The sequence below is a fragment of the Mesocricetus auratus genome, unplaced genomic scaffold (assembly GCF_017639785.1).
Source record: "Mesocricetus auratus isolate SY011 unplaced genomic scaffold, BCM_Maur_2.0 Super-Scaffold_100026, whole genome shotgun sequence".
Lineage (NCBI taxonomy): Eukaryota > Metazoa > Chordata > Mammalia > Rodentia > Cricetidae > Mesocricetus > Mesocricetus auratus.
In genome coordinates, this window is record NW_024429207.1 from 8,339,892 (window position 1) to 8,352,879 (window position 12,988).

General features: G+C 39.3%; 1 pseudogene; it reads left to right on the top strand.

Annotated features, from left to right (window-relative positions):
• Positions 1-3,611: 3,611 nt before the first annotated feature.
• Positions 3,612-3,725, top strand: LOC121134205 (annotated as a pseudogene).
• Positions 3,726-12,988: the final 9,263 nt, after the last annotated feature.

A 12,988-nucleotide genomic window follows, 5' to 3' on the forward strand; every position in this document is an offset into this window, starting at 1 on the left:
CTGATTACCTGAAAGTCAATGATATATGCTAAATTGATATGTGTTTTCAACTCTTGGGACAATAACAAATAGTGACACAGTTACTTCTATTCTCTGAAAGTAGGAGAAAGTCAATATGTTACATATATCTGTACATGCAAAAATGATCATCCATTACAAGGGCATTTGTTTCCAGAGTTCTTTTTAAACTAACTTCATTGAATTGTGCTGTCTGCACATACATTTTCATCTAGTTTTTCTATACCTAAGGGGCTTGCATGCCATCCATAGTTGTCTGGGCTTCTGGCTATAGTCTATTTTGGGAATAGGTTGAACTCAGCTTGTTAATATTGTATTTAAAACTTGTGGTTTGTGTTTCTTTAATATTTTTGACTATGGAACTGGCTTGTTGCAGATTACAAATCTCCTAAAAATTAAATTGTAAAATGATTTTAAAGCTATTTTGAGATATTCTGGACAGCTTTCAAAATGCATCCATTGAGTATGTCAGCCGTTCTCAACCTTTCTAATGTTGTGACCCTTTAGTGCAGTTACTCATGTTGTAGTGACCCCCAACCATAAAATCATTTTATTGATACTTTGTAACTGTAATTTTGCTAGTCTTATGAGTCATAATGCAAATATCTGATATGTGATCCCCAAAGGGGTCACAACCCACAGGTTGAGAACCATTACACAATGCATTTGTTAAGGTAGTTTACTGCTTAAAAAGACAAGCAAAAAGCTTTAATGTTACGTTTGTCTACAAGTGAAATATACATGATGAATTGTAAGTTTCCCAGGAAACATGAAATTTGAATGGAGCCCAACTGAAGAGGAGATTTACATCATGACTGCCAGGGAAAAGCAATCTTTAGGAATGCCCTCTCATTCATGTAACACATTTGGTGATATGCTCTTTTGTTTAGAAGAAAACGATATATTATTCTCTCATGGATTTAACTCTCTAACTTACTTGCATAGTTATGTAGGAATGGAGAGATTTTTGAACTAATTTTTTGTGGGTTATATCATTTTAATAACATAATTCTTCATTGATTCCTTGGGAATTTCACATCCTGAACCCTAATCCCACTCACCTCCTTGTTCCTCTATATCCTCTCCTCACCCTTGCAGCATTCCCCTCAAAGGACCCCCCCAAATCAGTTAAAAATGAAACAAAACCTACTTCACTCATCTGTTTTTCCAGAACCTCTTCATTCATTCTAATGGCATTGGGTGCTGACGTTTGTCACAGAGTATATCCTTTTGGCCAACCAGCCTGACCCACAAAATGTTCATGGCAATGAGTCATTGGTTTGGTTCAAGCCTTCTGCATACCATCATCACTGGATCCTCACCAAAACTCTGGGATATCCTGCTGTTGCCCGAGATCCTGCAGTTACTGTTCCCCAGGACCAGTCCCTTCACACACTCCAGCAGGTCATAGATGCAATAGATGTTAGGGCAGAACAGCCCACGGTCCACAATGTGGGTCTGAATGGTCGCTGAGTTGGTTGGTCTTGGCCATTGGTACTGCTCTCCTCAGGCAAGTGGCAGTCAGCTCTCCTAGACACATGCCATCTGTGCCCCTCTCCCATGCCCATGGGGAGGAGTGGGGCCATCTCTTCTGAGTGTGTGGAGGGCATCTCTCTCATGGGTTCCAGGGTCACCTCTCTACTGCAGTGACCAACAAGCTGCCAGGACAGCTATCCTAGGGCCAGTGAGGGGCAGGGACAGCACGGTAGGGCCCTTGGATTTCAATACACATGATTCCTATGATCCTCTTGTGGTAACATGGGCCATAGACATCATCACAGACCCTGGCTACAGCAGGACCACAGATCAGACATGAATGTTGGTGGCAGCTTGGCCAGGACGTCACTATGGCTCTGGTGGCAGCACAAACCACACAGATCAGTACGACCCCAGCTTCAGCAAGGCCTTTGGACACCAACATGGTCTCAGGTGACTGTACAGACCCCAGGCATTCGTAAAGAACTCAGTGGTAACAGGAGGTACAAACATCAATACAAACCCTGGCTGCAGTAGAGTCACAGACTAAGACATTGTGTTTGGCAACAGCCCTGGCACAGATGACACCATGGCGCCAGGTGACAGTGCTGGCCACTCAGATTGGTGTGGCCCTGGTGGTGGCATGGCCCTTGGGCATGAGGATGACCACAAGTTGTGGCCTAGACCCTGGACATCTGTATGGCCTTTGCTGGCACCATAGGCTGTGGACACCAATATAGACCCTGACTATGGTAGGATCATGGACCCTGACTTGGTCCCCGGCAGAAGCCCAAGCCAGGATGTCGTCTTGGTCCAGGGTGGCAAGCAGACCACCAACGTCAGCCCATTCCTCTCTGCCCTCGGTTTTCCAGTTCTGCCTCTTACCACAGCACACGAACCATTCCGTATCTCTTTCTTTCTTTCTCCACCATATACTTGCTCATCATAATGGCACCCACCCGCCTTACACTGCAAGGCTCTGAGCAGGCCATGGATGCCATGAGGACCCAGGCTTCCCTGTAGATGTCTTTCACCTGCCTGAGCTGCAGAAGACACCCATGCGTCCTCACCTTCTGGGGGTCCTAATTAATTTTGAAGGTGGATGAAATGGTGATTGACTTGAAGGACTGGTAGGAAACTTAGTAGGCGTTCCTATGGCTGGAGTAATTTCCAACTTCATTTTATAAAACAATTGAAAATGGAAGCCACAGACCTTATGAAACTCAGTACTATGTACAATGAATATGTACCAATAAAAATACTTCATAAACACATCACAAGAGAAAACAAACAAACAAAAAAAGAAGACACAGAATAATCCTCCCCAGGCCCTTTAATACTGCTTTGTCATTCAACTGTGACAGGAAGCCAGAGCAGTGGCATCAAGGACATTCAGAGTCCTTGATATGTGTCTTCTTCTTGCTGCTGTCCTCTGTGGCCCTCACATTAGAAACAGTATCACCACTGAAGTTGCTTAAGAAAGAACTGAGATTTCCATGTTGTTATATCCTGTCGTGAAATCCAACTTGGAACTTCTTTTTTTTTATTTTTCAGTTTAAATTTAGATAAGAAACAAGGTTGCTTCACAAGTCAGTTCCAGGTCCCTCTCCCTTTCCCTCCTCTCCTCCCGTGCCCTCCCCTCACCCCCCATTATCCCCTCATTTCCCCAGGGAGGGTGAGGCCCTCTGTGGGGGTGTCCATAGTCTGTCATTTCATATAGGGCAGGGCCTAGACCCTTCCCCAAGAGTTCAGGGTGAGAGTGCACCTCACATTGTTGGATGGGAGTCCAAAGTCCGTGTGTATACTCGGGATGAGTACTGATCTGCTGCCCAAGGCTCAATAGATTACCTAGGCCTCCTCACTGACACTCACATTCAGGGGGTCTTGATCAGTCTCATGCTGGATTCCCAGGCTGATGCCTGGGATTCAAGAGTTAACCTTTGTCGGGTCAGCTGTTTCTGGGGGTTAAACCAGCCCACCCCCAGGAACTTCTTTTATTATTATTTTTCTTTCTTCCATTAAGATCTTTATGGGTCCTTTTGGGATTAGTGAACATACTTTAACTTATTTAAGGAAGGCTATGTTGTGTTGTAGAAGTAATTTAGGGAGGTCACGGTGTGTTGTATAAAAGGTGACTTCTCCTTAGCACTTCTCTTGACAAGGATGGAAGGGGCCCTCTGGCCTTGCAACACCTTGATGATTAAGGCATTGCCACTTTTTTTTTTTTTTTTTTTGGTTTTTCGAGACAGGGTTTCTCTGTAGCTTTGGAGGCTGCCCTGGAACTCACTTTGTAGACCAGGCTGACCTCGAACTCACAGAGATCCGCCTGCCTCTGCCTCCCGAGTGCTGGGATTAAGAAGGCTATTGTAATGTTTTATGTAACACCAAGGGGGGGGGAAACAAAGGTCAGAACTGAGATAAATACTTACGACTTTTGAACCTCAAATTTTGTACTAGTCAGAATAAATAAATGAAAGGGTATTTCTTACTATCTTCTACAAACAATTTCTCTTTTGAGGCAAATACTCCCAGTGAAAAGAAAAATCATATTTGCAACTTGGGTGCCCTGTAATAGAGGATTGCTGGACACGTGGGGTATTTCAATAAAGGGTGTTATCATGAGCAAGTACTTTTGGATGCACTAGTCCTAAAAGAAGAGAGAACAAGAGGTTGGGTATATACTCAAAGGTTGTAGCAAGTTAGCATAAACAGGAGAGGTAATTATCAGTGTAGCAGATAGGTGTCATTTAAGAGTAACCATGGCAATGCATGTCTGAATCCCAAGGCTGTAACTGAGAATAAAAGAGGGACAAATAGTGACTTCATGAAGATATCTGTGGAGTTTAAGCACACATTCTGCCACTTAAAATAGTTTCAAAAATATGGTGACTCCAAAGGACAACTTCCTTCACCAACAGTACCTTCATAAATGGCATAAGCAACTGCTGGACATTACTGACCTTAGAACATTAGTAGTTAGACATGACAGTGACAGCATAGTGTCTATGTGGGCAAGCATATCATGGAGTTGATTTAGTCAGGCAAACTGTTTTCCTAGAAACTGTTAGTGTCAGTGCTTTAGTAGATATCAATAGGAATGGTGACAGTGGTTTTGACTTCATGCCCAGATAGCTAATTAAGCATGATCTTGGGGGGGTGTCTTTAAAGGTGTTTCTGGAAGAAATCAGTATTTGAGTGGGTGGGTCCAGCAAAGTAGATGACTTTCCAAATGTGAATAACCAACATTCAATTCATTGAGGGGCTAAAACTTAGAACAAAAAGTCAGAGGAGGATTGGATGTACTCCAACTGCTTAGGCTGGAACATTTATCTTCTACTCTTTAATTACTCATTCAGATCTTCAGATCTGATCTGTGATATCATCATTAGCTGGTCAGTGCTCAAGTCTTTGAGGTATGCTGCTGACTTTCCTGTGTATTAAGCATGTAGATGAAAATCATGGAACTTCCTCGCTCCCACATTATACAAACCAGTATTTTATAATAAACATCTTTCACCCATTGGTATACTCACATGTATTAATGGACATATCTGCAGATTAAATGTGTATATATTTTATGTATAATGTTATTTGAAAATGCTGAAAAATCCAGATATCACCTAGTATATGTTGCCACTGTTGGTATGAACACGTGTGAGATTCACCTGGGAAATTAGATGGGTGTTTAAATAGAGTTGGAATTCCTACAAAACTGAGGTTGTAGAACAAGCATTGTAGTTTTCTGCTTTTAATTGTGGTTCTGTTTTTATTTCAAGTTCGAATTACCTGAGAATGGAATTTTACAAGTGTGGATGTGTTATTCAGCTTAAATTTTAATGTTTGGGAGATGTAGGTACTTAGGAAGAATAGTTCATTAAGAGAGATGGTGGGACATAGTAGAAATCTCAGTACTTGTGAGGCTAAAGGAGGATGATGTTGTCTGAGATCAACCTTGTTTATCCAGTAAGACCATTTCTCCAAAGAGAAGAATAATGAAGAAATAATTATAATTCTTTTCTTTTGTTTTGTTTCAACCTTGCTTGTATGTATCTTAATAATGTTTAAGATCTCTTAAACTTCAAGATGCCCAACGTATTTTATGCCAAGGGTCTTTCATAAAGCAAATGTTTCATTAACATTCTTTCCATAAATGTAGAAGAATAATAAATGGATATAAGTTTTATTGATGTCCTGCAGGCCAGAACCAACTAGATAGATCCTAGGTTATGTTATGTTATAAATACGTAATAACTGTTACTGGAAAATCAAGCATCATCAATTTCCATTCCATCATTCACTCCCAGGGCCTTAGCTCCATGTTGATCATTAGCATCAAACATCACTGCTGAGTTTGGCAAACAGCTGCCTGGTTTGGTTTAAGGCTAAGACCTACTCTGGCAAAGATGAAACTTTACTTGTTCCAGAAGAGATGGTTTGGATTGAAGCAGTGTGGAAGTCTTCCAGAGCGGCAGGGATCAGAAGGAAGGTTGGCAATACATGTCTTGTGAGTTATACCCTCTGGGGCTACAGTGAAATCTCTAGACTCTGAATACTGGGTGACAAAGTGCAGGGTTTTAATCTGTGGGCCTTGACTGTGTATGGGGCTGTGAAACTGAATGTGGACTTTGCAAAAGTTTGATGATGGTAAAAAGTTTCTGAATCTGCAGTGACCACAAATTAATTCAAAATCAAAGGAGAATGAACAAGAGGTGGTCCTCACAGTGCTCAACCATGTTGCATCATGTGACCTCACTGCAGCCTTGGTTCTGAACACACAACACACAGACACCTTGCACCATGCATGATGATACCCCAACAGCTGCTGTCTGAAACATCTAGGCTGAGATTTGAGAATTGACTGCTATGAATTGACTGCTTTTACCGTGTATGCAAAGTTTTTCATTTTTATAGAAACACAATGGATTGATTATAGAAAATGAAGAATTAATATTTTTGCCACTACTCCTCAGGGTGTATTACATCTGTATATACTTGGAATATAGTGTGTTAGAACAATTGATTTTAGAAATTACCATTTGAGTGACTGACTTGAGTTTCATAGAACATCATTAAATCATGATGTGAGTTTTTGCTTGAGATCAACACAGAATTCCCATCAATTTCTGAAATGATCAGTAAAATAATTTGTACTATTTGATACTACATATTTACATAAAATGATTTTTTCTCAGCAATAATGATTATAAAACCCAAATAACATTCAGTATTGAGAAATGCTGAAGCTCTATATCCTGCAGGATCAAATATTCAGTCAGCATTCACATTTATATGAAAAATAATAAAACATATCATATTATTAGTATGTGCCTTATTCTTTAAAAATAGTAAAAGTTCTGGGCGTTGGTGGTGCATGCCTTTAATCCCAGCACTTGGGAGGCAGAGGTAGGCGGATCTCTGTGAGTTCGAGGCCAGCCTGGTTTACAGAGCGAGTTCCAGGACAGCCTCCAGAACAATAAAGAGAAACCCTGTCTCGAAAAACCAAAAAAAAAGTAGTAAAAGCATACACATATCAAATAATTACTTTTAAATAAGCTAGTTCATGATTTATCACTAAGTGATTTGTATACCTATTTAGCACACTTATGTACCCAGGGTTGAATTACAATTTCTCAGGTGAAGAGAGGTCATGAGTAGAAAACATTTAAGAAATTCTGTACTATAATATCAAGATAGTCAGAATTTAAGCACAAGTTGGATATGGTGGTGCATGCCTTTAATCCCAATACTCTGGAGGCAGAGGCAGGCAGGTTTCTATGAGTTCAAGGCCAGCCAGATTGAGTTCCAGGACAGCTGGGATTACAAAGAAAGACACTGTCTCAAAAACAACAATAAATTCCAGCAAGCCTGGGAAGATGCTCCAGCTCCTTCTGAGATGGTATCAGAAGCTCATGACTGCTAAGGGAGGAGACTTACTCTTCTGCAGGGACTTGGTTGGTGGTAGGTTGCTCATGCCCTCATGAGTGGACATGTGCCCAGGTGTGTGAGGTCAGCAATTATTGGACTCAGGGGTTATTAGTAATATTAGAAAAAATATAAAGATTTGAGGTTGTGAGGGAGATGAAATGAGAGGAACTAGGGGGATTTGGAGGGAGGTCATGGTGGATAGGTATGACAAATGTACATACTATAAATGTATGAGACTTTCAAAGGATAAAAAATACATTTTCTTAGGAGCTGGATTTATGATTTAGCAGCTAAGATTACTGAATCCTCTTCCAGAGAACCTGTATTGATTCCCAGCCCCCACATGGGAGTACACAAGTGTCTGTAACTCTAGTTGTAGTTCCAATGCCCTCTTCTGACCTCTGAGGGTGCTAAGCACACAGGTGGTATACAGACATACATGCAGATAAAACACACATAAAGATAAAATTAAAGATCTCTGGGATCTCCTGCTCTAGGGACTGTGGGCAGGTAGACTCACTCCCAGCTGATAAAGCCATCCAGAGTCTACTGACATCACAGTGCTAGTCTCACCTCCACCCACTGGGAGAGAGAGAATCTCAGACTTGCTTGCACCCATTGTGAGATCCGTCGGAGTATTGGACCTGCATGTACCCACTGGAAGAGAACCTTGCATGCGTACCCACCAGAAGAGAAAGAGACCCCACCTGCACGCAATGGAAGAAGGAATGGGAAGACAACAATATAAGAACATATTCAACAACAGAAAAACCAGTGTGATGCCACCAGAGTCCAGGGACTCTACACCAGGAAGGCCTTGACATCCCTATATAGATGAAGCAGAAGAAAACTACCTTAAAAACAGCTTCATGAAGATGATACAGACCCTAAAAGAGGAAATGAGAAAATCCTTTAAAGAAATGAAAGAAAGACAAACAAAAAATTCAAGAAATGGAGGAAAACAGAAACCAAAAATTGCAAGAAACAATTCAAACAATGCAAGGTTTGAAAGCTGAAATAGAGACAATAAAAAACACAGTCTGAGGGAATGCTGGAACTGGAAAAGCTGGGTAAATGATCAGGAACTACAGATGTAGGCATAACTAATAGAATACAAGAGATGGAAGAGAGACTCTCAGGCATTGAAGCGACACTAGGAGAAATAGATTCATTGACCAAAGAAAATCTTAAGTCCAACAAATCCCTAACACAAAATATCCAGGAAATATGGGACACCATGAAAAGGCCAAACATAAGAATAATAGATATAGAAGAAGGTGAAGAAACCCAACTCAAAAGGTTCAGAAAACATATTCAACAAAATTATAGAAGAAAACATTCCTAACTTAAAGAAAGACATGCCAATGAAAGTACAAGAAGCTTACAGAACACCAAATAGAGTGGACAACAAAAAAGTCCCCATGCCACATAATAATCAAAACCCTAAAGATACAGAATAAAGAAAGAATATTAAGAGCACAAAGTAAAAATGCCAAGTAACATATAAAGGCAAACATATCAGAATTACACCTGACTTCTCCATGGAAACTCTGAAATCCAGAAGGTTCTGGATAGATATTCTACAAACACTAAGAGATCACAGATGCCAGTCCAGACTACTATACTCAGCAAAGCTTTCAATCACTAGAGATGGAGAAAACAAGATATTCCATGACAAAACCAGATTTAAATAATATATATCAACTAGTCTAGCCCTACAGAAAGTACTGGAAGGAAAACTCCAGCCTAAGGAAGTTAACTACACTCACAAAAACAGAGGTAATTGATAATCCCACTATACCAAAAGTAAAAAGAAAAATCCACATACCAAATGCCACCACCACCAAATCTAAAACCAACAAGAATTAACACTCAATGGTTCTTAATTTCCCTCAATTTTAACGGTATTAACTCACCTATAAAAAGACACAGGCTAACAAAATGGATATGAAGACAGAACCCATCCTTCTGCTGCATACAAGAAACACACCTTAACTCCAAAGATAGATATTACCTCATAGTTAAGGTTTGGGATAAAATTTTCAAATCTAATGGACCCAAGAAACAATCTGTTGTAGCTATCCTAATATCTAACAAATTAGACGTCAAACTAATATCAGTCAAAGAGATGAAGAAGGTTATTTCATATTCATCACAGGAAAAATCCATCAGAATAAAGTCTCAATTCTGAACATCTTTTATGCCCCAAATACAAAGGCATTCACATTCATAAAAGAAACATTACTAAAACATAGGACCACCAGACAGAAAATTAACAAATAAACAAAAGAACTAACAGAAGTTATGAACCAATTGGTTTTACCAGACATCTATAGAACATCCCATCCAAACACAAAAGAATATATCTTTTCCTCAGTGCCACATGGAACCTTCTCTAAAATCGATCACATATTCGGTAACATAGGAAACCTCAACAGATACAAAAAAATTGGAACAACCCCCTGTATCTTATCAGATCACCATGCTTTAAAATTAGAATTCAACAATGACACAAATTGCAGCGACCCTACAAACTCATGGAAATTGAACAATGCACAATTGCACCATTCCTGGGTCAAGGAAGAAATAAAGAAAGAAATTTTCATGAAAATAAAGACACAACATATCTAAACTTATGGGGTACTTTGAAAGCAGTGCTATGAGGGAAGTTCATAGCACTAAGTGCCCACATGAAGAAACTGGAGAATAGTACACTGGAGAATTAACAACACAACTAAAAGCTCTAGAACACAAAGAAGCAAACTCATTCAGGAGAAGTAGACGCCAGGAAATAATCAAATTAAGATCTGAAATCAATGAAGCGGAAACTAGGAAAACAATACAAAAAAATCAATGTAACAAAGAGTTGGTTATTTGAGAAAATCAACAAGGTAGATAAACCTTTATCTAAACTAACCAAAAGGCAGAGAGAACATGCAAATTAACAAAATCAGAAATGAAAAGGTAGACATAACAACAGACATTGAGGAAATCCAGAGAATCATCAGGTCATACTTTGAAAACCTTTACTCCCCAAAATTCAAAAATTTAAATGAAATGGGCAATTTCTGGATAGATATCAGTTACCAAAATTAAAGCAAGAACAGATAAGCAATTTAAATAGACCTATAACCCCTAATGAAATAGAAGCAGTCGTCAAAAGTCTTCCAACCAAAAAAAGGTCAGGACCAGATGAGTTCAGTGCAGAATTTTACCAGAAATTCAAAGAAGAGCTAACACCAGTACTTCTCAAATTGTTCCAACGACAGAAGCTGAAGGGTTGTTGCCAAACTCTTTTATGAGCTTTAATTATCTTGGTACCCAAGCCCCACAAAGACACAACTAAGAAAGAGAACTACAGACCAATATCCCTCATGAACATTGATGCAAAAATACTCAATAAAATATTTGTAAATCGAATTCAAGAACACATCAGAAAAATCATGCACCACGATCAAGTAGGCTTCATCCCAGGGATGCAGGTATGGTTTAATATATGAAAATCCATCAATGTAATTCACCATATAAACGAACTGTAAAAGAAAAACCACATGATCATCTCACTAGATACTGAAAAAGTCTTTGACAAACCCAAAACCCCTTTATGATAAAGGCCTTGGAGAGATTAGGGATAACAGGAACATACCTAAACATAATAAAAACAATATACATCAAACCATCAGGAAACATCAAACTAAATGAAGAGAAACTCAATGTGATTCCTCTAAAATTAGGAACAAAACAAGGTTGTCCACTCCCTCCATATCTCTTTAATATTGTACTTGCAGCTCTACCCAGAGCAATAAGACAACAAAAGGAGATCAAGGGGATACAAATTGGAAAAGAAGTCAAACTTACACTATTTACAGATGATGTGATAGTTTATATAAGTGACCCAAAAAACTCTACCAGGGAACTCCTACAGCTGATAAACACCCTCAGCAAAGTGGCAGGATACAAGATTGACAACAACAACAAAAACCCCCAATATCCCTACTATATACAGAAGATAAATGGGCTGAGAGAAACATCACCCTTTACAATACAATATAAGCAACATAAAATATCTTGGAGTAACACTAACCAAACAAGTGAAAGACCTGTATTGCAAGAACTTTTGAGTCTTTAAAGAAAGAAATTAAGGAAGATACCAGAAAGTGGAAAAATCTCCCATGATCTTGGATAGGTAGGATCAACATAGTAAAAATGGCAATTTTACCAAAAGCAATGTACAGATTCAATGCAATCCCCATCAACATCCAAATGCAATTCTTCACAGACCTTGAAAGACAATATGTAGCCTTATATGTAAGAACAAAAGACTCAGGATAGCCAAAATAACCTTGTACAATAAAGGGACATCAGGAAGCATCACCATCCCTAACTTCAAGCTCTGTTATAGAGGTATAGTTCTGAAAGCAGCTTGGTATTGGCACAAAAATAGACAGGTAGACCAATGGAATCAAATTGAAAACTCTGATATTAACCCACACACATACAAACACCTGATTTTTGACAAAGAAGCTAAAGTTAAGTTCAAATGGAGTAAAGACCTCAACATAAGTCTAGCCACACAAAACCTCTTAGAAGAGAAAGTGGGAGGTACCCTTGAATGAATTGGTACAGAAGAGTGCTTCCTGAACATAACACCAATAGCTTGGACACTGAGATCGACAATTAATAAATGAGTCTGCCTGAAACTGAGAAGCTTTCATAAGGCAAAGCATACAGTCAACAAGACAAAACAACAGCCCATAGAATGGGACAAGATATTTACCAACCCCATATCTGACAGGGTTGATTTCCAAAATATACAAAGAACTCAAGAAGCTAGTCACAAAAACAAAATAATCTAATTAAAAATTGGGGTATAGAACTAAATAGAGAATTCTCAATAGAGGTATCTAAAATTGCTTAAAGATACTTAAGAAAGTGCTAAACATCCTTATCCATCAGGAAAATGCAAATCAAGACAACTCTGAGATACCATCTTACTCCTGTCAGAATAGCTAAAATCAAAAACACCAATGGCAGTTTATGCTGGAGAGTATGTGGAGAAAGGGGAACACTCCTCCACTGCTGGTGGGAGTGCAAACTTGTACAGCCACTTTGGAAATCAGTATGGTGGTTCCTCAGAAAAATGGGACTCAGTCTATCGCAAGACCCAGCAATTCCACTATTAGGCATGTACCGAAAAGATGCACATTCATATGACAATAACATCTGTTCAACTATGTTTATAGCAGCATTATTTATAATAGCCAGAATGTGGAAGCAACCTAAGTGCCCCTCAACTGAAGAATGGATAAAGAAAATGTGGTACATTTACACAATGGAGTGCTATTCAGTGGGAAAAAAACCAATGGAATTTTGAAATTTGCAGGCAAATGTATGGAAATAAAAGAAATCATCCTGAGTGAGGTAACCCAGTCACAAAAAGACAAACATGTATGTACTCACTCACATATGGATTTTAGACATAGAGCAAAGGATTACCAGTCTACAATCCACACCGCCAGAGAAGCTAGAAAAAAGGAGCACCCTAACAGAGATATACATGGTCCCACAG